General features: G+C 36.0%; 1 long non-coding RNA gene across 1 annotated transcript in view; it reads right to left on the reverse strand.

Annotated features, from left to right (window-relative positions):
- Positions 1-1,946: 1,946 nt before the first annotated feature.
- The window catches only part of LOC125094275 (uncharacterized), a 64,890-nt gene continuing 45,295 nt past the window's right edge, over positions 1,947-21,541 (reverse strand). Inside the window, exon 3 of the long non-coding RNA XR_007125436.1 lies at positions 1,947-2,091. This is a non-coding gene — a long non-coding RNA (uncharacterized LOC125094275). The remainder of the gene's footprint in view (positions 2,092-21,541) is intronic.

Genomic DNA, 21,541 nt, shown 5'->3' on the forward strand with positions numbered 1-21,541 from the left:
TTTTTTTTTCCCCAGTCCGGTATTCAGATCCCTGCAGTTTCACCAGATGTATTTGCATTCTTAACCCTGGCCTTCTCTTGGCTGGTCCTTGCTATCACCATCCAAGGCAAAGTCACGACAAATAGATAGGCAACAACAATAAGATATTTTCATAGTCTAAAGAGATGATGGTTTCAGGTAGAAAGTAAAGGGGGGTGGGGAGGAGCTCTTTGGTTCAAAAATACTGAGTAAAAATCTATTATAAAAGCACAAATAAGAGAAGACCTCAACTGGAAACTGTTTTATGGACTGCTGGGAATTTAGGTTAAACAAAACCTCAGTGGCCATCCTTTAAAAAAAAAAAAAAAAAAAAGAAGAAGAACAAGAAGTTAATCAAATCTTAGATTGCCAGAAGGCAAAGCAGTTGGGGCTTCAAACCTATGTTAACTTTTTTACTTTTTAAAATGGTATAATAAATTGCTTTACTTAAAGATCTCAAACTGGGACGCCTAGGTGGCTCAGTTGGTTAAGCAGCTGCCTTCGGCTCAGGTCATGATCCCAGCGTCCTGGGATCGAGTCCCACATCGGGCTCCTTGCTCATCGGGGAGCCTGCTTCTCCCTCTACCTCTGCCTGCCATTCTGTCTGCCTGTGCTTGCTCTCTCTCCCTCTCTCTCTCTGACAAATAAATAAATAAAATCTTAAAAAAAAAAAAAAAAAGATCTCAAACTGAAGTATGTGAGGAGAACTATAGGCAGATCCTAGAACACTGATGAAGGACAAGCCAAGCTCCTTAATTTAAACTTCTCTTCACCAAAGGATTTCAAGTTCTCCACTGACAGAATAGTCCGTAAGAACAAATCTTTGCTTTTATGATGAAATTCAATGGAAAAATGTATACAGTTATTCTTTATGAATAATCTTTCATGAACACTGGACACCTGTATTCTTCTTTCAAGGTCAGAGCTCCATCTAAACCAATGACTTATTGAATCCCCACTGTGTTCTCATGGACAATAACCAGCTTTCCCTACTAGTAGCAATGTACCTAGAGGCCAAAAATCTGAAAGAAATTATTACTGGATGTCAAGATCAGATATATAATTTGTGGGGTCCAGGGAGAAATGAAAATCCTAGGTACCCACTCCAAAAACCACTGAGAATCATTAAGAATTGCAAGACAACAACAGTAAGACAAAAATCAGATGGAAGGTCCCACTCAGTGTGAAGTCCTATGGAATTGTGTAAGTGTCATGCCCATGGAGCTGGCCTTGCTGAAAGTCTAAAACACAGTATGTAAAAAACAATTAAATATATATGCTCTATACTATTGTTACATAGGTAGTTTTTCATGTATCCAGGTAGCCTATGAATTCAGTCCTTCCCAGTCAATTCAGCACAACAAACAATGTCTTCACTTCTACTGCACTGATCAAAAAAACCAATATCTTTTCCTTACAAAAGGAAAATTCATCCTCAGATGATGCGCTCATGCCCCATTGGCAAGGCTGGTCAATGTTCTCAAACTAAAATAGAAAAATTTGAATATAATTATGCATGTGTTTTAATCTGTTATGTAGGAAGAGATTAGTTTGCAAAACCTTTTTCAAAAGGAAGACATGGTAAGGAAAGAAAAAAAGGGTGTGTGTATGGGAAGCATCCACTTAAGTATTACAGAAGAAATCTGACAGAGATTTGGCCTCCAGGTTCCAGTTGAATCTTCCAGGGCGTCATGTTTTAGAATTTAACTTGAAGTTTAGCATTCAGTGTTCACAATGCTGATATTCAGAAATACTATAAACCTCCAGAGCCATTTCTGTTTTTCTTTAAACAGTGTATAGTTCTCCACCATGCTGATCTGGGAAAACAATTGACATCGGTCTTGACAGTATTAAAGTGGCAGGTTACAGAAAGTCTCCTGGTGGAGGAAGTAAAGAACAGATGATGCCATAGGCTGAGTTACCTCATTACTAATATATGCCCAACAAGGACTGGAGTTAGATTTATGTGCTGAGAAATCAAGTAATCATTGATGTTCCAGGCAAGCGTCTCCAAAGCTTGGATTTTACTGGATCATATCAAATGAGGGAGAAGAAACAGATGTATCTTCCCAACTGGGAAAAAAAAAAAAAAAGACAGGGTTATAGTCAGAAAGAAACTATGCATGATGCATATGTGCCTGATTACACGACGATGTCTTTCCTTTTTATATATATCTAGAATATGCAATTCATTTCAATGTTTATGTATTTCTTGATAATCTATCAGCTTGGGAAAAATGACTGTTCCTATAAATGTCATCATGGAATAGAATTATAACTTGTTTGTTTAGATAACTTTTGTTAATCTCTTTGAGTTATTCCGATAATGACAGAGATTCATACCACTCTCTTACCTCTATCCAAACATGTAGTCAGAAAAGACTCTTAGGAAAGTATCTTTTTCTTGCTTAATTAGCACAAAATTCTATTTTCTCCTTTTGGCATCTTTTTTTAGAATCTCCTAATTTTGTGGTCACTTCATATTTTGAGAGTATTTAAAAGCCTTGGAACAACAAAAAAGCCTTAGGACATAGTATTTTGTCAATGTTTAAGGCATGTATATGTATCATGGTAGAAGCACTATGATTTCTCCTTATTTTTAGGTATAAGTTCAGGGTTCATCACTGACTTGCCCAAATGAAAAAGTTTACCTTTAAAAACAGAGCCAAAGACACTCATTATGAAATGGGAATATTGTACCCTAGTTCCTGTCACAGAGGCTGGGGCTGTCTTTAGGTTTCAGACCAGAGGAGTACTACATGAATGTTCTTTCCCCCTACTCAGCAACATTTGCATAGCATTTTTCTCTATATTCATTTTTAACCACATGGTCTACAGGTTTGGAGGAAACTGTATGCAGATCTAAGAATTCAGAGTAAAATTTTAAAATCCCTTTTTATAATACTATAAACCTGATCTGCTCTTACTCCTACTAATCCCATCGTCTAAGTATACAGAGAAAATGTCCCCCTTCCTTTTCTTCTAATTATCACAAAGTTCTTGTGCATACAGTCACCTCTACAGCTCACATGCTTTCTAGGATCATTCTGGCTTATGCCTTGGTATCTAGGAACTTATCAATGAGATAAACAGGAGACTGGACATTATTTGCATTCTTCCTTAATTTATAGGGGTTATTGTGTTGCTTACATGCTCTTCACTTATTCAGCATCCAAAAAGTCAACCACTATTAAATGGCATATTTCAGTACGTGCCAGTGAAGTCAGCTAAAGTCACATAGCCATAAATTTAAATTGGCAACTCCAACAGTGGTCCCTTCCACCTTAGATTTCTTAAACAATTTAAAAACAACTATTTTGTTCAGGCAGTAATATCTCAGTGCATGTGCTGTGTTATAATACTACTTGAGATGAAAATGAGTATAGATTTTTTTTCTAGAGTAGCCATAAATTAATGAGTTTTTTTTTTCCTTAAGTCTCAATGTCCTGATTTGTTACACTTGGTTAATAAAATGACTGCCTGTTACCTTTGTTTTGGGAGTAACACCATATTCTTACTGCATTTCTCCAGCCATATTAACAGTTTATAAGATACTTAATCCAAAAGAACAAAAATGAAGTATATCTAAAACTTTCTGTCTTCCTTCTTTTATATGTGCTACCAGATTTCTGGATTCCAATTGGAACCACAGAAACAAATGTGTTGAAATACATTCAGTTTTGTAAAAGGAAAAAAAAAAAGGAACACTCTTCCCAATCATCTTTATTATGCCTTTATTAACATGAATTTAGAATATCTTGGCATTTGCAAGATTGTGACTTTAAACATTCAAGAAACTTAAGTGAGTGCTTTCTAATTATACCTAGAGGTCTCAGTTATATAACATTTTGTATACTTCACACTTCATGATGTAATAGGAATTAGCATTAGCATTCACTAGTTAGGTTTTGTCAGTCTGAGATAGTTACCGTTAGTAAAAATACAGCAGAAATGGCTAAAGTAATAAGAATCCTTAGATGGTTACAGTAGAGCATGAAAGGGCCCAGGTTCAGAGCCCTTCTAAGTAGAGAACCATACGCAGCTGCACAAATCTGATGCCCATGGAGGCCGCCACGAATGGTGGCATAGTTCAGCTACTTTTAAATCCTGTGTTCTATCATCACATTTCCTATCAATAATCTTCATGGAAGATGTGCAAATCTCAAAAAGTTTGAAGATTTTATTTCTATGTCCACGTATCAAGTGGATATATGTTTTCACAGATTACTTTGTCTAGGAAAGATTTTTTTACATTCATGAACTTTTGGGTTTCATCCAAATTGGTAAAAATCTTAGTAATATTCTAAGATGGAAGAATTACAGTATCCCAGGTGAATATACTACAAAGCGGGGAAAGTAAAGCCTTCAGATTTAGCATTTACTCATCTCATTAGGAACGCTTCCCCCTAAATTTGCATGATTCAGATTTTTTGCTGAGAAGACACAAATAAGATTTGCAAAATAATAACCTCAGCTCTCACTAATAAGCCAAGTAGTCATGTATTTAGTCATCTAGTCTGGTGGCCATCATTTTTATTCCCCAGGTGTCACACCTTCATAAAAATGATGGTCCAAAAAAAAGAAAGGGAAGATAGTCTGTAAGGCAAATGCTGCCATCTAGAGAGAGAGAGAAAAGAACATATAATTCAAGCAAAATCGAAAAGCTTCAGATAGAGAATGTGGACATTTTCCAAGAAAAGTTCATCCCTTAGAAGAAATCAGCATTTCATAAAAAGGAGCCATTGAGAATCCATTTAACTTGAGATGAAAAGTTCTTCTGCTAATAATTTTGTATAACAGAATCTAACAAGTTGTTTTTGTTTTTGTTTTTAATTTTAAGCAACAACCTTTAAAGATGATTTTTCCTAAGGCTCTTTAAAATAACTGCGTGAGAGCTAATTGTTTGTAGCTAATTGTTGCTTAGAGCTAATTGTCTACAAAGTAAAGGAGTATAGAGTTTTGGTTCAAATTTATCTTGTTTAAACACATGACAAAAATCCCAGGAAGGTTGAATTGTTAGTATACTGGTCAGTTTACCTTGTTTTCATGATGCATACAAAAACACTGTTTACTCTGAGTGACTTTAAAGAAACACAAACTGTAAAAGAAACAGATAAACCCAGAGGAATAGCTAAAAATACCTGAAAAACCAAGGGAAAGGCAGAGATTGTCTCTACGAATCACAGATACGGACATTAAACAATTCACCTTCTAAGAATGAATAGTGCATACTGAGACGGTAATATTCAAATCCATTCACTTAGACGCACCCCAAAACATTTCTAGTAACTCTTATTTGAGTATACATTATCCAGATTATAAGAAAACAATCAAATTCTCATTTAAGAAATATCCTAAATGAGGTTGAAACTTAAGTGGTATGAACTAAAGTGGTTTCTCCAGTTCTCTTTTCAACTGCTCAGTATTTGGTTCTGTGAGAAGTTTGAAAATTTAACATTGTATTGTAAATTTCAAACTTTTCTGCGCCATAGCTTTACCTAATATATATTTTGATAAGTTATTTATCAAATGGTATCTATGATACTTATATATTAAGTACTTCTATATACAAATATAAGTTATACATAATTTATGCATATATAAGTATATGGTACATATACTAGATATATTTAAAATTATAAAAATGAACAAACTGAGATCTGATATTTAAATTTGTTTAAATGGAGGGTACATGCTTCTGATTATCAAATAATGAGAATAGTTATAATTAATTGAGCAATGTTATAAGCATTCATTCATTCAGCAAATAAACATTCAGTACCTATGATACCCCAGACACTGTTGTAAGTGGAGAGATACTACAGAGAACACATAGTGCACAGTTCCATGAAAGCCTCATAATATTCTATAAGCAGTAACTGTTTGCTATTTCCCAGAAGCTTACCCAAGGTCTTATTGCTTGCAAGTGAAGGAGTGGATCTGAATTCAATTTCTGCTTATTTATGCATCATATTTTTTTATGGCACATTGTGCTACCTCCCATATTGTTGTCCCTTTCTGTACTGATGGAAATTTTAAGAAGAAAAGTTTTGATTTCCAATCATTTAAGGAGCTGTTACAAGTAAGTACCAATGTGGCTCTTGCAAGGTTTATCATAATTTGGTCAAAACACTTAAATCCTTCACAAGCAGTATCTCTAGTCTTTAGGGAAATGCAAATCAGAACCAGGATGGGAAATTACTTCGCACTCACTAGGATGGTTGTTATAAAACAAAACAAAACAAAAACAGGAAACAGTGGCAAAACAGGAACCCTTTTGCATTGCTGGTAGGAATGTGAAATGGTTCAACTTTTGCAGAAAACATTTTGGTGATTTCTCAAAAAGTTAGGTATAGAAATATTATATGACCCAGCAGTTCAACTCCTAGGTGTACATACAAAAGAAATGAAAGCAGGGACTCAGGTAGAGACTTAATTTTACCCCAATGTTCATAGCTGCATCATTCACAATAGCCAAAAGTGGAAACAACCCAAGTATCCATCAAAAGATGAACGGATAAAGAAAATGTGGTATATACATCCAACAGAATATTACTCACCCTTAAAAAGCAATGAAATCTTAATAAATGCTACAATATGGATGAACCTAGGGTTCATCTTTATGCTGAGTGAAATAAGCCAGGCACAGAAGGAAAAACACTGTATGATTCCACTTATACGGAGATACCTAAAATAGGCAAATTCATAGAGACAACAAATAGAATAGAGGTTACTGGGATCTAAGGAAAGGGAAGAGTTGGGGAAATTTATTGTTTATACAGTTTCTGTTTGGGCTGATGAAAAAGTTCTGGAAGTAGTGGTGTTGGTTATACGATGTAAAAGCACTTAATGCCACATATGTGTACACTTCAACATAGCTAGAAATGACAAATTTTATGTTATGTGTATTTATCACAATTAAAAAAAAAGAAATCCTTCACAAGTAGTTATGGAGGTCTAGGCATCCCCAAAACAATGGGGACCAGAAAGGGCAGGCAAATGATGAAGAAAGGAAGACAGAAATATAGCACAGTGTCTCTTTTCACAGTATTTTTAAATAAAGAAGCAAGTAAATGTTCGCTTATTTCAAAATTTAAATAAGATATTCCCCTAAATACATAGTTTAAAACAAACTTCTTATCCTTGCTATAATTTATCATCCATAGATGTTGGAAAAAGTATCTCCACATTTGGCAGCAAAAAACAAGATCAAACAGAATGCATTTGGTGTGATGGTTTATATTAGGATATTATTCTGAGTTTTTTATTTGAGGAATGCAGCAATAGTTAACTTTCTAAAAAGATCACCATGTGGGAAATGGGGTTTCACTCCAAAGGAAGTATTCCAGGCCTTTTTTTTTTTAAATCTTCTTTGTTTTCTCACTCTCACATTGAGATACAGATTCTCTCACTCATGTGTGTGTTATGTACATATCCTAAAAATGATAGAACAAACTAATAAGAATTTTTGTATTCTCAATCTCGCCTGAGGGATTTAACACTGAGATCCATGTGTACCAAGCAATTCCTTACAAAAATAATTTTATATCAGAGGAAGTTTAATAATTTGAGGTGAAATATGTTGATATCCCCTATAAAAATAATTATGAACAGGCAAGATATTATGAAGTATCCATGTCTGAGACTCCAAAAATTGCATATCCAAATGGTGCTCAATAAAAAACTGTTCAATCACCATCTTTGTATCTGGCACTTAAATGGCCAATATACATGCCTACTGTTAACATCTACCTGGTTTTAGATGAACCTAAGACCGACATTAACTACATGTTAATATCCTTCTATATAACTCACTGTGAAGTTTAAATTTTCTTTTTTAGGCTTTTTTTTTTTTTTTTTTTTTGCTAACTCTTTCTACACATATTAACGTAGGCCCAGACTCTGAAAGCCTAAAATGAATTATGCCAAACTGACAAAAACTTAAATTTCAGCTTAACTGGGAAGGATCTCAATTGTTAAACATTTTTAAAGTTCACCAGGATCAATATCACATGTTCTTATTTTTAATCTAAGTCTAAAGGGCTAAAGAAAATTATGAAAGCAGATAGAGTTTTTGAACCTACATATAAATACGAAGCATCTACTACTTACTGGAGCATCTGTCTTAACCCTTACTTTATGCCCAGAAGGCCTCTAATGCAGAGGGGTTAAATGATTAAAAGTAGATGTACTACTTTTCCCTTAAAGTAGCTTTCCTGGATTCAAATCTGACTCTGCTATTAATTAATCTACTAATTGGACAAGCTACTTTCTTTTTCTTGCCTCAATTTCCTCATCTATAAAATGGGAATAATAATATGTTGACTTCATAATATTACTGTGAAAAGTCAAGAAGGACTTAAAACAGCATTTGGCACAGAATGAGCAATTACTATATATTACATATTACTATTAATCCTCTGTTTAAAATAAAGGCGATCAAGACTAAAAACCTGGTACTTTCCTCACAAAAATTATAGTAGGACGGGAGGTCAGATCCTAATTCCCTATTAAACTGTGGTATTTTGGAGGAAAAAAAGGAAATCATCTAGAGAACATTTCATCATGGGAGGGTTATGATTATTAAAATTACATCAATGGCATTTAGGCAAGAAAATAAAAAATTATGATACTCGTTGCTTCTATTTACCATTATATCAACAAAATTTTCTCGAGGAAAAACATTAATAAAATTTCAGAGTTAAGCATCCTTCTTCATACAGACAGACAAAACATACAGGAAGATTTTTTGGCAATTGTTCATATTTTATGACATTTTTTCTTTTGCAACTTTCTTTATAATAACTTAGGGGATTTAACCAAAAGCCCATTTTGAATGGTAAAAACAATCAACAGATGAAGTTCTAATTTGGTTTGTAAAATATTTGTTGGTAAGCATTAGAGTAAAATCTCAGTAACAGTCTCCTCAGTTATAAGACATTCAGGGTTTGGTGTTGGTAAAGATCTAATGCCCTTCCATGTATTTTATGAATTTTAGCATAAATCAAAAAATTTGAAACCTTCAGTAGTTATTCTATCTAGAAAAAAATGTGTTTCACTTAATTTTACTGATTAAAATGAGAAATGCTGGAAAAATTTTAGGGTGAATAAATAAAGTCAAGAAGGACCTACTACCATAAACAGGGTGGCCAGTCTTTTCCAAAACAGAGGAAAGATATCCTTGCTCAGGGCAATTTCATGAAGTTATTTTCTTATGTGATTGACTAATGTCTTGTTTTGCTTTTTTTTTTTTGCTATGTGAGTTCAATGTTTGTTTTCTATCTGTCATGATTTTGCCCTCCTCCCAAATGATAAACTCTGCATTCTACAAATAGTATCAGCTACAAAAAATTAACCAAGCTAACTTTTATTAGCTTGTTTTCTTCAACTACAAACATGAGATGAGATGCACCCCTGACCCCCATGACAATCAAGTCAGGTCATTTGGCTGGAGAAACCGGCATCTATGGAAAGATATGTTGTCAAAGCATTGTTTAAAAACTAAGTGAGGAAATGTCTCTCACCTACTACGACAGAAGAATCAGTTGTTCTGTTGTTTAACATCTAGGCTAATATTCAGTAATTAATTTTCTTAAAGCTTTGTTAAGGTGAATTTTCCAGATATCTGACATTTAAAAGTAGTTTATAAGCTTTAATAAGGTCTTCTTTTCATTTTTTCCCCCCGTACTTTACATGTTTACCAAAGCTCCTTCTAAAGAAAAAATAATGAACTTTTCTGCGTTCAAGTTAAAAAAAAAATTGACATCTGGATTGGGGAGGCCTAAGAGGAGGGAAGGAAGAAAGCAGATACAATATCCCAACTCCTAAAAACATCTAAACTGAGATACAAAGTAGCACCAGGAAATCAGTACCAGGTTTTGATAAAAAATGCTAATATAATGAAGCAAATGCTGAGCCAGATGTTACATATGAATGAGCCTCTTCTAAGAAGCACTGGGCACATTTATAATATCCAAGGGGCCCAATCAGAAAGTTACCCTTCCCAAAGTTCCAGACTGAAACTCATAGTAACTGACTTATTCTCAGGCTTTGGCTTAAGAAAATTTTAGATTTGAAAAAACTACCATATTACTGTTTTGTATCTGTCACAAGTGATGAAATTTCTTCTAACAAATGCTTTCCCCTTGGAAAGCCAAGTTTGTCATTTTCCTATTGTTACCTTTTGCTCATGTACAAAAATTCTTGTTATTTTAAAGTCCACAATAAGACTTTATTTCGATATGCTTTTGACTCAAAAACTTAGTTATAACAGTTGGAAATGTGGATAATATTAGCATTGATCTGTCCAGGCATGCAGACAAAGATTAAATCAATTCTGGGATACAGTCATTCAGACTCAAGGAAAATGTCAAAATCCACCTTACATACCTATTAATCAACTTACTTTCTATAGCCAAAACCAGCTCCTGAGAATATCTGACAAAAGTACCATAACTTTGGAGGAGAGAAGCTGACCAGGCTTATGGGAACCCCATTGTTGGAACTGAACGTGATAATGTTGAGTAAAATGCTTCATAGAATGTTTGCCAGTCTAACTAGAAAGTAACAAAGCAATTTCAACAACATTGTTAAATCATTAGCAAATTCCTTTAGTGAACTTTGTGACATGAACTGTAAGAGCAGCCTCTTAAGAATTCCCTGGCATGCAAAGCACATGTATCCTTGTATGCCTTCAACCAAGCTTATTAAGATCTACAATCATATGTTTTCAAATATACCATATAAACCCCTAGAGGGCCAAGGCCAAGGCCAGATGTGGTATTTTATCTATATTCTATCCTTGTCTGCCTCTTTGCTAACATTTCACTGAATACAGTACACAGTTCGGCGCTCAGTGTCAAATAATTGTTGACTAAGAGAGCACACATATCCCTCTACACATCCTATACAGTACCACAAAATGCAGACATTTCAAATATTAAAAATGTAGATCAACCTTCTATAAAACAGAACAAGGCAGGGGAAAGTAAAACAAAATTTACCTCCATTCACTAAATTTTTCTGATACTGAATGTGCAAAATCAACTATTTCAAGAGGAATCTACATAGAATGCAAACTTTTCTAACCATGGAAATGAAAGAAACTTTCAGTTCATGGCAGTGACAAAGGATAGATGACCAAAGACAACTCATCTCCCTTTCCTCACCACTTCATCAAACACAACACTTAAAATTACTTAGGAAAGCATTGTGGTAATACGTTGCTATAAAATGTTGCCAGTTAGAAAACACATTTTATCATCTGACAGGCCTTTATTTCCCCAGCCTTCCTTCATCATTAAAAAATACTTCTATAGTTTGATGCATTTTTCCGGAGAGCAATGACTAGGTTAGATCAGCAACTGACTTTATCCACTGACACATAGACTGACTGATGGAAACTTCTAACAGCCTTAAGACTTTAAGCCTTGGTACAAGGGTTTACATCAGACCCTTCACAGAAGAGGAAAGCCATTTAATCCTAGAAACTTGCTAAACTTCCTACAAGACAAACCAGAGATTTTTGTGTATTCCATTAATTCCCAAAAAAAACAGCAAAATAATACTCTTATATATCTGTGTGTTCATATTTCTTCTTTTCCTGTGTATTTGTGCATTAGAAAAGACAAGTGCTTAAGACTGAGCTCCGGGTGGCAACCCCAATTTCACTCTGTACCATGCGTCATGCTTCCTATTAAATGCTACTGCTTGCTTGGGTCCCAAAAAATAATTGCTACCACTTCCTTCTGAAATGACATGCAGGTTTAAAAAAAAAAAAAAAATGAAGAAAAGAGAGAGAGGGAGAGAATGCCAATGGACACTGTGCTTATCCTCCTAAAAGCAAATTCAAAGGTTTCATAATTTAAATGGAAAATGACTCGAGGGCACATTCACCCACGTGCTTTTTATTAAATTATTGAAGGCTTTTTTATTTCTCTGCATTTTTAAATTCTCAACTCTAATGTATATTTTCTATGTATTTGTACTGAACGAGAAAAAACTCCCAAAAGATTGCATACCAAGGAGCAGAGCCTCCTGTTCCCTGAAATTGATGTATGTTTGTGAGGAAATCCAGCATGCGATTTTCAAAACCTGCAGGTTCATTGTAAGTTAAACCATGTGGCCTCCACTCAAATCATTCCTTCCTTTCAAAATCACTCATAAGAATTCCCAATTGCCCTCTTCCCTTGAATCTTTCTGCACTAATCTACTCCCCCACCAAGCCCCCCACCGACCTCCCCCCAGCTCTATGCCAGTGGAGCCACTGGGGGTGGTGGTCCACTAGCCATCTGAGTGACCCCTTCATCACTGAAAAACCACTGCAATGCCCTCTCGAACACTGAGCTATATGTGTGTTTTACGCTCTTATTTCAGATAGGAAGTTTTTTTGTTTTTTTTTTTTTTTAAGATTTTATTTATTTATTTGACAGAGAGAGATCACAAGTAGACGGAGAGGCAGGCAGAGAGAGAGAGAGAGAGAGAGAGAGGGAAGCAGGCTCCCTGCCGAGCAGAGAGCCCGATGCGGGACTCGATCCCAGGACCCTGAGATCATGACCTGAGCCGAAGGCAGCGGCTTAACCCACTGAGCCACCCAGGCGCCCCTCAGATAGGAAGTTTTTAAATAAAAAAGGAAACTTTCTTCAATAAGACATACAGAGAATATTTTCAGCGTGCATCAGAATGATCTGGAGGGCTTAATAAAAATACAGTTTTCTGGCTTCCTTCTAGAAATTTTGAATCAGAACACTGATGGGTATGCAGGAATTTGTATTTTAAATTTTAGAACTTCAGGGCACTGATAGTATGTTTATGTCTTTACAAAAGTCAGAAAAATACACTTGAAAGAACATGATTCTTCTCATAACGAAACGGTACATATTTTGAAAGTGTGTATTGTTGAATAGATAAATTAGAAGCAAGAATATTCAGCCCCAAGAAGTTAAGATCTTAAGCACTATACTATGTGCCATCAGTAAATCAAAAAAGGTGGGTAAGGAAATTTGGTAAAAAAAAAAAAAAGGCAGCTTTTGTTTCATCACCAGTTTTTTAGATTTTGCCACAGCAACCTGGGTAAAGCCTGAGAGTCATACATCATCACTGAAGATGACCTATGGCCTTAATTCTCAGACAGAAGAATTAAAATACGGTTTAGGTAAAGAATTTGCTGTACGTTTTTAAAATCTTTTGTTGGATCATTTTCATTTAGCCTAGGCCTCATTCACCTCAGATTTGCACGGAATCCTGCTGGAGGGCGTCCTCAGAGTTGTTTCGTGACAATCTAAAAGCCGATTTAGAATTAGCCCATTTAAGCAGGTGAGCTGGGGAGTTTCACCTTGATTAGGAAGCTGCAGCCCTGCCCAGAAGTGCAGACTGCACACTGCCCGGCCAAAAGGACTTTATCAATCCTGAGGGGAGCATGTTAAGGGACAATGAGCTGGCACTCAGCGCTGGGATTAACTTTGGCTCAAACAACAACCTGCCAGTGCCTGCTGCCCCGCCGTCCTGGAGGCCAAGAAGCCAGGACACCAGAAGTGTAAACAGCAGTGACTCTTTTGTGTGTTAATTAGCACTTTCTAGGGGAGCTTGCTTTTGAGCTGTAAGACCTTCACTACAAAATAATGGTGAAGAGGTGCACACGTTCAAAAGAGTCCGAGCAGAAATCAGGATGACTTCTAATCTGCAAAACCTGCCAGAATGTGTTATTTCTTAAATGCCAGAATGATTTGATTTGTTTATCCAGAGACTGCCCTGTTTTCCTTAGTAGAAAGAGAGAAGGAACACTTATGGTACATTTCTTAATAGTTTTATAGGGAGTGTTATTTCTTTTAGCCAAAGACAGTGTTTTCCATCTGCCATCCCTTCAGTGATTTAAACTGTCCCTGTGTCTCATGACCACATCCAAAGAATCTTTCCATGTCCTTGGAATTCTTGACAGCATTAAGGGAGTGGTTCAAAGAAATGTGTTTACTCGGGAAACTGGAGAACGAGGGATTTCCCTTCAAGGGCACTGAGTTGTGGTTTTTGAAAGGATATGCTGTGCCTCTGAGAAATTAATCACGTTCACTTACATTTCTGTAGATTATACAAAACTCAGGAAGAAAAAAAAAGAGGTATACATGACAGAGCACGGACAGGGGCACCTGGGTGGCTCAGGTGGTTGAGCATCTGCCTTCGGCTCAGGTCATGATCCCAGGGTCCTGGGATTGAGCCCCACATCAGGCTCCCTGTTCAGTGGGGACCTGCTTCTCCCTCTCCCTCTGCCCCTCCCCCTGTTTATGTGTGCACACGTGTGCTCATGCTCTAAAATCTGAAGGAAGAAGGAAGGGAAGGGAAGGGGAGGGGAGGGGAGGGGAGGGGAGGGAGGGAAGGGAAGGGAAGGGAAGGCAAGGCAAGGCAAGGCAAGGCAAGGCAAGGCAAGGCAAAGACTAAAATGGTGTAATGAGCACAGCAAATGACTGTTGGCTATTGTGATAAGGCTCTAGATTCTAGATTCTTTTTACTCCACAGTGCGGTACAGGGCTCAGCATCATCAACATCACTTGTGAGCTTGTGAGAGCTGTAGTATCTTAGGCCTTTCCTGAGGCCTATTTCATCAGACTCTGTATTTTAATTCAATCTCCAAGTGGTTCATGCGCACATTAAGGTTTGAGGTGCACTGTTCAAGAAAACTACAAGAGCACATGACAAGTAGAGCTCCTGAGCCTTGAGCTTCAGAAGACATTCTAGATTTTATTTGTAGATGAAAGAAGGTAAAAGAAGAGTTTGAGCAGGGGAGTTACTTTAGGAAGAGTAACATACTATTGTGTATTAGAATTTGGAAATATACACAGACATATCTATCTATATCTTATATCTGTGTTTGTAGAGATATAGGATATATAACACAGAGACAATTAGAATCCTAATGAACAGTTCACTTGGCAGCTATGTAAGATAAATTATTTAAGAAATATTTAAATGGGGCACCTGGGAGGCTCTTGGGATTGAGTTCCATGTGGGCCCCCTGCTCAGTAAGAGGTCTGCTTCTCGCATTGCCCCTGTCCCTCCCTGCTCATGCTCTCTCTCTCTCTCTCCTCACATACCACATGTGCACATGCATGTGCACTCTCCTTCTCAAGTAAATAAAATCTTCTTTAAAAATAGAAATATTTAAATATATTATACTTTAGCCTATATTTACTTTTTACTAATTCCTATCAAGATTCTTTGCTCCTAGTTTCCAGTAAGCTAAATGGTCAGAAGTGTCATTCCCAGGTAACGTTTTATCAAACAGCAATTCAACAGAAGCTAACTCCACAGATGATGAGTTCACAAAACACATGTCAACTCATCACCACCTTTGCAAAGGAAATAACAGAAAACTGTGATAGTATCATGAAAAGTAAGAGGGGAAGTAGAAAGATGGAAGGGTTGGAAAGAAATTCGTGTGTGAGAGAGGCAGAGAAGACCAAGAAACATACAGGTGTGCCCTGCTATCCAAATCCAAGAACTTGATGAATTTCCTTAGCAGGGAATGTGTGTATTGTCAGAGAACATTAAGTTAGAGAGACCAGTAAAGGCGATATAACCAGGGCCATTTACTTAGAAATTCATTGATAGAGAATTGATAGACTGTCAAGAAAAGATATACCCCAGTCATCCTTCCATTAATGAATCATAATGATTTCCTGTTAGAGCAGTGAGCATGGTCCATGACTCAAGAGAATGAAGTTATGAGCTTTTTATCCATAGTTTCTTTTCTTCTGTGCCTTTAATGCTTTTCCTATAAGTAAGTCCTCTCTTATTTAGAGGTAAGCATAGCAGAACCTTCTGCAATTATGGATAGAACTAGTATAGAAAACCATCTCTGAAGGACTGCTATCTAGGGTAATTATACCTCACTCAGACATCGAGCGGAACAGTCTTTCTTCCTCAACTGATATGCCACACTAATTCCTGCAACCTGACCTACTTCATGCAAGGCTGGTACTGGCTAGAGACAATGACAGCAGCTAATCTAATGTGAAACAAATATCCAGTTAACAACTGTCTGCCTACACCTGCTTTCACAATTCCATCCATTTCTCTTTAACAGTCCATACTGTAGAGGTTCCTGAAGACCCATTTCTTTGGAGCTAGTATACACAAGAAGCAGGTTAGGAGGCCACTTGAGCTGTGTTGTTTGGGCAAGTTACTTAATGTCTCTTTGGGCCCCAGGTCCTTCATGTATAATATGGGGAAAATATCAATTTCTACTTCATAGTGTTGTTTTGAGGATAAAATGATAATGTGTAAGTGTGTGGGGGGGGTGTCTGTGTATACAACACTTAGCACATGCTAAGTGTCATGTAAATAGTTACTATTCTCAAATATTACTGACACGATCTGTTGTTGAGTTTATTGCTTACCCCAGTAAAGAAAAAGAAAACCTTGGCAGAAACTTTGACAGTGTCATGAAGCCCGAAGGAGGCAAGGTCTACATTTGTTGGGAATTGGAAGCTGGTTTATGGTTGATCTCTTAGTTAAAGAGCTTGCTTACAGTTAAGTGAAGGTTAGGATACAATTGCCTGTCCCTAACTGTGTTTTGATGCTTTCCATTGATGATTTGGTGGGTCTTTAGGGAAGTTCCTATAATGAACAGTAAAGCCATCTGTGTGGGTGAGAGTCTCATGAAATAGTGGCCAAACTAATACAGTAAATTGGTCAGCTTTTGCTGCTATTACTGTTTTGGGGTTCTTTTCGTGTGGTAAGGGGAGGGAAGGCTGAGGGCCGTAATAGGGGTGGTAAGTAGTTTCACTCCTCAGTATAGAGGATAGACAGTTCATGTGGTGATTCTTATTATTTCTTTTTTTTTTTTTGGTCCTGTTATTGTTATGTTTCTCAGAAGAGGTGTAAATTAGCTAACTGCCATATTAACTAGAGTAGTTAAGATAATCTATTTTTCCCATAATCAGCCAGGAACCATCAGGACTCTGAGAAATCAGATAAAACAGAGAGAAGCTCCTGGAAAGTCAGATCTGAGTAAAGCAAAAATGTAGAGGACTGTAAGGGGAGTTGGGAAGGAGTGGAGTAAACAGAATGATCTGTGAGATGGTATCAGAAACACATTGCCTATAGCACTTTTCATGTTCTGCTATCAGTCTGCTCCCTTCCAACATTTAATCACTTGCATTGGTTTTGATTCTTAGAGGGCAACAAGAATCAACCACTGTATTTGTTTTCCTTTGTTTTTCTCTTTGACGCCATTAAGGTATCTGAACAATCCTTTAAAGAAGGCATTGCACACAATATTATTAGAAATAAGAATGCTATTTGTAGATGGATGCATGTACATATATTAAAGGGAGCCAGTGTGACTGTGAGTAAATGGCAAGGGCTTTGAACTGGGTGGGTGTGCCTTCAAATCCTGTTTCTGCCACTTACTAAGTGTGTGGCCTTGGACATGTTATTTAACCTCACTTCACTTATCAAACTTCACTTTTCTTATTTATAAAGGAAGACCACAATATCTACTTGCAGGAAATGTTATAAAGAAATAATTACTAGCACGTAATTCTCAATAAACTGTAGTTACATTAGAATGTGCTGGTAGGTTTTGTATTTTATAGGTTATATATGGACTCTGGATATATGAATAGATCACTATATAGTAATGAATTGTATACTATATAAGTACAAATTAGTAATTGAAATATATTTTATCTTTTTCTAGATAAAACTAAAATCTTATTAATTACAGATGCACTCAAAATCACAGAATTTAATTTTAATTGCCAATCATAACTAAAGTATAGTACCTAAAATTTTACCTACCTAACAAGTAATCTTATTCTTATTTATACTCAAGGCACTCAATTTTTATGTCACTTATTGTCATTAATTTCCACTGACAGAAATATTTGCTTTTGAGCTTTTTCCCATTTTTTAATAACATTATAAAATCTAAACTATCAAAAAAAAATCTGGAGTTATCCCAAAACCTGTTTTTTTTTTAATCACTATTGAAACTACAACATTTTTAAAAAGAAAACTTATATGGACTTATAATCTATTTATTATAGCAAACAAATATCAAATCCACGTTTGATGAAAAGAATCAATGACGAAACAAGTTTCAAAGGATCTAATAATAAAAAAAATTAAAAGGCAAACTGTAATTCTTCCCCAAAGAGGTTTATAATAAAAAGAGATGAAAGTGGCATTGTAATGAATGACATTTTTTAACATGCATAATGCATTTCATTTTAATACTATGTTGACACTGAATAGCAATCATGTCTTTTCTCTTCCTCTTCCTTTTCACGGTGCCAAAAGAGCCCATACATCCAGGTAGCCTTCAGATATAGTGTCAGAGAGCCCCCATTTCTATCACTCCCTAATGATGAATGAGGTTCTTCTTCTAAACAAATAAGCACTCCAGAGGGTTACCCTTGACAGGGTTGTTAATCCAGAGGCTTCCCTTATCACCGCAGAACTCAAGGGCTGAAGGTTTACAGGATCCCTGCACGGCCTGGCTCTTGGGCAGTTGTCCGGAAGCTGCATGGCACATCCACCCTTTTCAAAGAACAGCTAGGCTCTGCCCTTCTCTTCAATGTTCTATTTCCAGATCTGGTCCTCAGCTAACTTGGGCTGTTTCCTCTTAGCAAATTGAAATCATTTCTATCATACATGCAGCAATTGGCTAATAGGCTACATTAACATAGCTTTCATTTTCTTTCCAGAAAAGCAACTTGCCAGCATAAAATTCTCTTGCACGCAAAGCATATTAAAGACAGGGAGGTTAACGACTGGTCCTGGTCGACAAAAGCAGATGTAGAACCACCACCTTGGATTCCAGGATATGAAACATAGAGACAATCTTCATCTCTTATCAGCGATGTATAAATTTCTTCCCAAAACTCACTGGCCCTTGACTTTGCTTCCACTGACATCTAGACTAGAGGTCAGCATTTCTTCTTACATTCCAGAAGTTATTAGGAATCAACTTCACTTTATATTCCTTCTAAGAATTGATGAGTTGGCTTTAACTCAAGGAGGTACAACAAATCTCTTAGTAGCATCTCTAAAAATACGTGTCCAGATGATAATTAGGCAGTCAGGAAAAGGACTTCTCTAGATAATACACACCCCAGATATTTTTAAAAAGTATCAACACATATGTATATATGTGTGTGTGTGTGTGTGTGTGTGTGTGTATAAAAATAATTTTTTTTTCAATGCAAGTGAACAGTTAAAATCGGTTTTGCCTCTGTAAATGATTAGCGGGCACTTTATACCTCCTTCTAACCTCCTCTATTCTTCCAATCCCACAATGTAGCACCGCAGGAGATATGTAGAAATAAAGAATGCATATTTTTTATCCCAGTCACAAGCCTTATGTCTTAAAAGGTTTAAGAAAGGCATGTGACATGGCCTGTTTGAAAAGCAGAGCATAATGTGTTTTCAGTTTATAAATTATAAAATATTCAAAGGCACAGACTAACACCAAGGAATTGGTTACTGCTCCCTACGTATCTGGAACTGTTTTTTTTTTTCTTTCTTTCTCTTATCTCCTTGCTTTTTCTTCTTTTTCCTCCATTAAGAACAAAAGGCAAATAAAATGCAAATGAAATGCCTTAGGCCGAGAAGATAAGAAGGAAAACATCTGTGCCTAAAAGAGAAAGAATAAGGGGGGTCTCTTTGAATGCTTATCAAACAAATTATTTAATCATGGGATTTTTTTTTGATTGACCAGTTCCTAGGATGTTATTTTCGAATTTGCATGTTGCTTGAATATTAAATTTTACAACCCTATAGTTAAGCAAAACGGGGATACTATTTTGTATTTCATTTTCAACTTCCTGCTCAGAAAGCCTAAAAACTATAGTTTATAAATACCGCTGTTCAGGGCAGAAAGTTTGCTATTTTATAAGAACCCCAAATTGGTGCCCACCAGATGCCACACAAAATGAGGACTCTCAACATCCTATTAGATTACGTCATTGCATTTGTTAAGAAGGAAGAGTTGGAATATGCTCTATCCCAGTGTAATACTGAGCTTTCTAAATACTCAGGATCTGTGTGAGTAACCATTTAAGCCTTAAATTGGGATCTATAGGCCTTTCTGAAGATTCAGTATAAATGAAAGATTAAGTGGGCCACATTAAAATGGCTCAAGAAGATCCCACACTAGGAGAACCCAGTGTTTTCACAACCTCTAAAATTCTCTGTATTTATCATGAACTACTAAAAGGGAAAAAGTTTAGAGTCTCAACATAACTGAACCTTAGTAAAATACTGCAAACAGAAAGTTACGTGTAAGCCCCAACCTCTCCCAGCTCCTACCCCCTAGATATTTTGTGACTATGTCATACTTTTCTTAGGCCATATTCAATCTTCGTGGCAAGAAAAAAAAATGTTTCCCTTAAGTTGTAAGACTATAGAGAAGTACATAGTTGTGATAGTTACATTTACCAAAAAAATCTGTTAAAGATCTTTTTGACCTAACTTGAGACTCAATTCAAAACACCACCATGATTTATCTATCATTGTAGTACTTTATATATTTCATAGAAATTTCAACAAATAGATGAAAATACATTGTTCCTAATGTCAAGTATATAGAAACTATATTATAATACAGCAAGTATTAAAAGGAGAAAGTACTTAATTTCTAGGAACACTTTAATCAATGCCCCCTGTATTAAGAAGGACAGTATTGTTGAAAGATAAATGTAAGTGTAAGAAAACTAAATATACAACTGCAGATTCTTAACAGAGATTAGATAAATGAGAAATAATTCAAAACAAAAGTTAAAAAATGAATTAGAGGATTTGTCTAGTTTCAAATGCCATGACTTCAAAAAATTCTGAAAAGGAGTTGAATATTGGTTCAAAAAACAAAGTAAAAGGAGAAAAAATTTATTTGCAGAAATAGATGATTTTTAAAATTGGAGTAGGGAAGATGAAAATTAGGTGAATGAATCTTTTCTAAATAATGGCAAAAATTTTGCAGAAACAAACACAAGTCACCTTAGAGCTATAATTTAGAGCCTTCAAGTTTTGTAATGGAAATAAAAGGATATTTTATAAGAAGCTTATCTTTGTTCTTTCTAGAGTATTGTATTTCTAGAGTCTTAGCTCAATTCTGTTGGATAAATTAAATCTTATGAGAAAATCGTACTTGTTTCTTAGAAGAATTGCTATTCTATCTGAAGTGAGTTTATAGCCCCTTATCTTAGAATAAATATGTGATTGGATAGTTGTACTGCGATCAATGACATTTTCCAGAGACATTAACTAGAGTTGCATTTGAGATGTTTGGATAGAGGAGAACCTTTCAGGCCTTTCATAGGATGTATTCATCTCCAATAATCAGGCAGATGTACCTCTCAATTGCTCTTCATTTTTACATATCTATTGACTGGGACCTTCTGCTGAGGAACAAACACAACAGCATCCATGAGAGAGCTATCAAGTGTGATGTAACCTCGGAGAGAGAGATGTGTCCCTGTTTTCCTCCCTCTGTTATCTCACTAGACAAATCTCTCCAGCCTTTAATTGC

Source organism: Lutra lutra, chromosome 2 (assembly GCF_902655055.1).
Source record: "Lutra lutra chromosome 2, mLutLut1.2, whole genome shotgun sequence".
Lineage (NCBI taxonomy): Eukaryota > Metazoa > Chordata > Mammalia > Carnivora > Mustelidae > Lutra > Lutra lutra.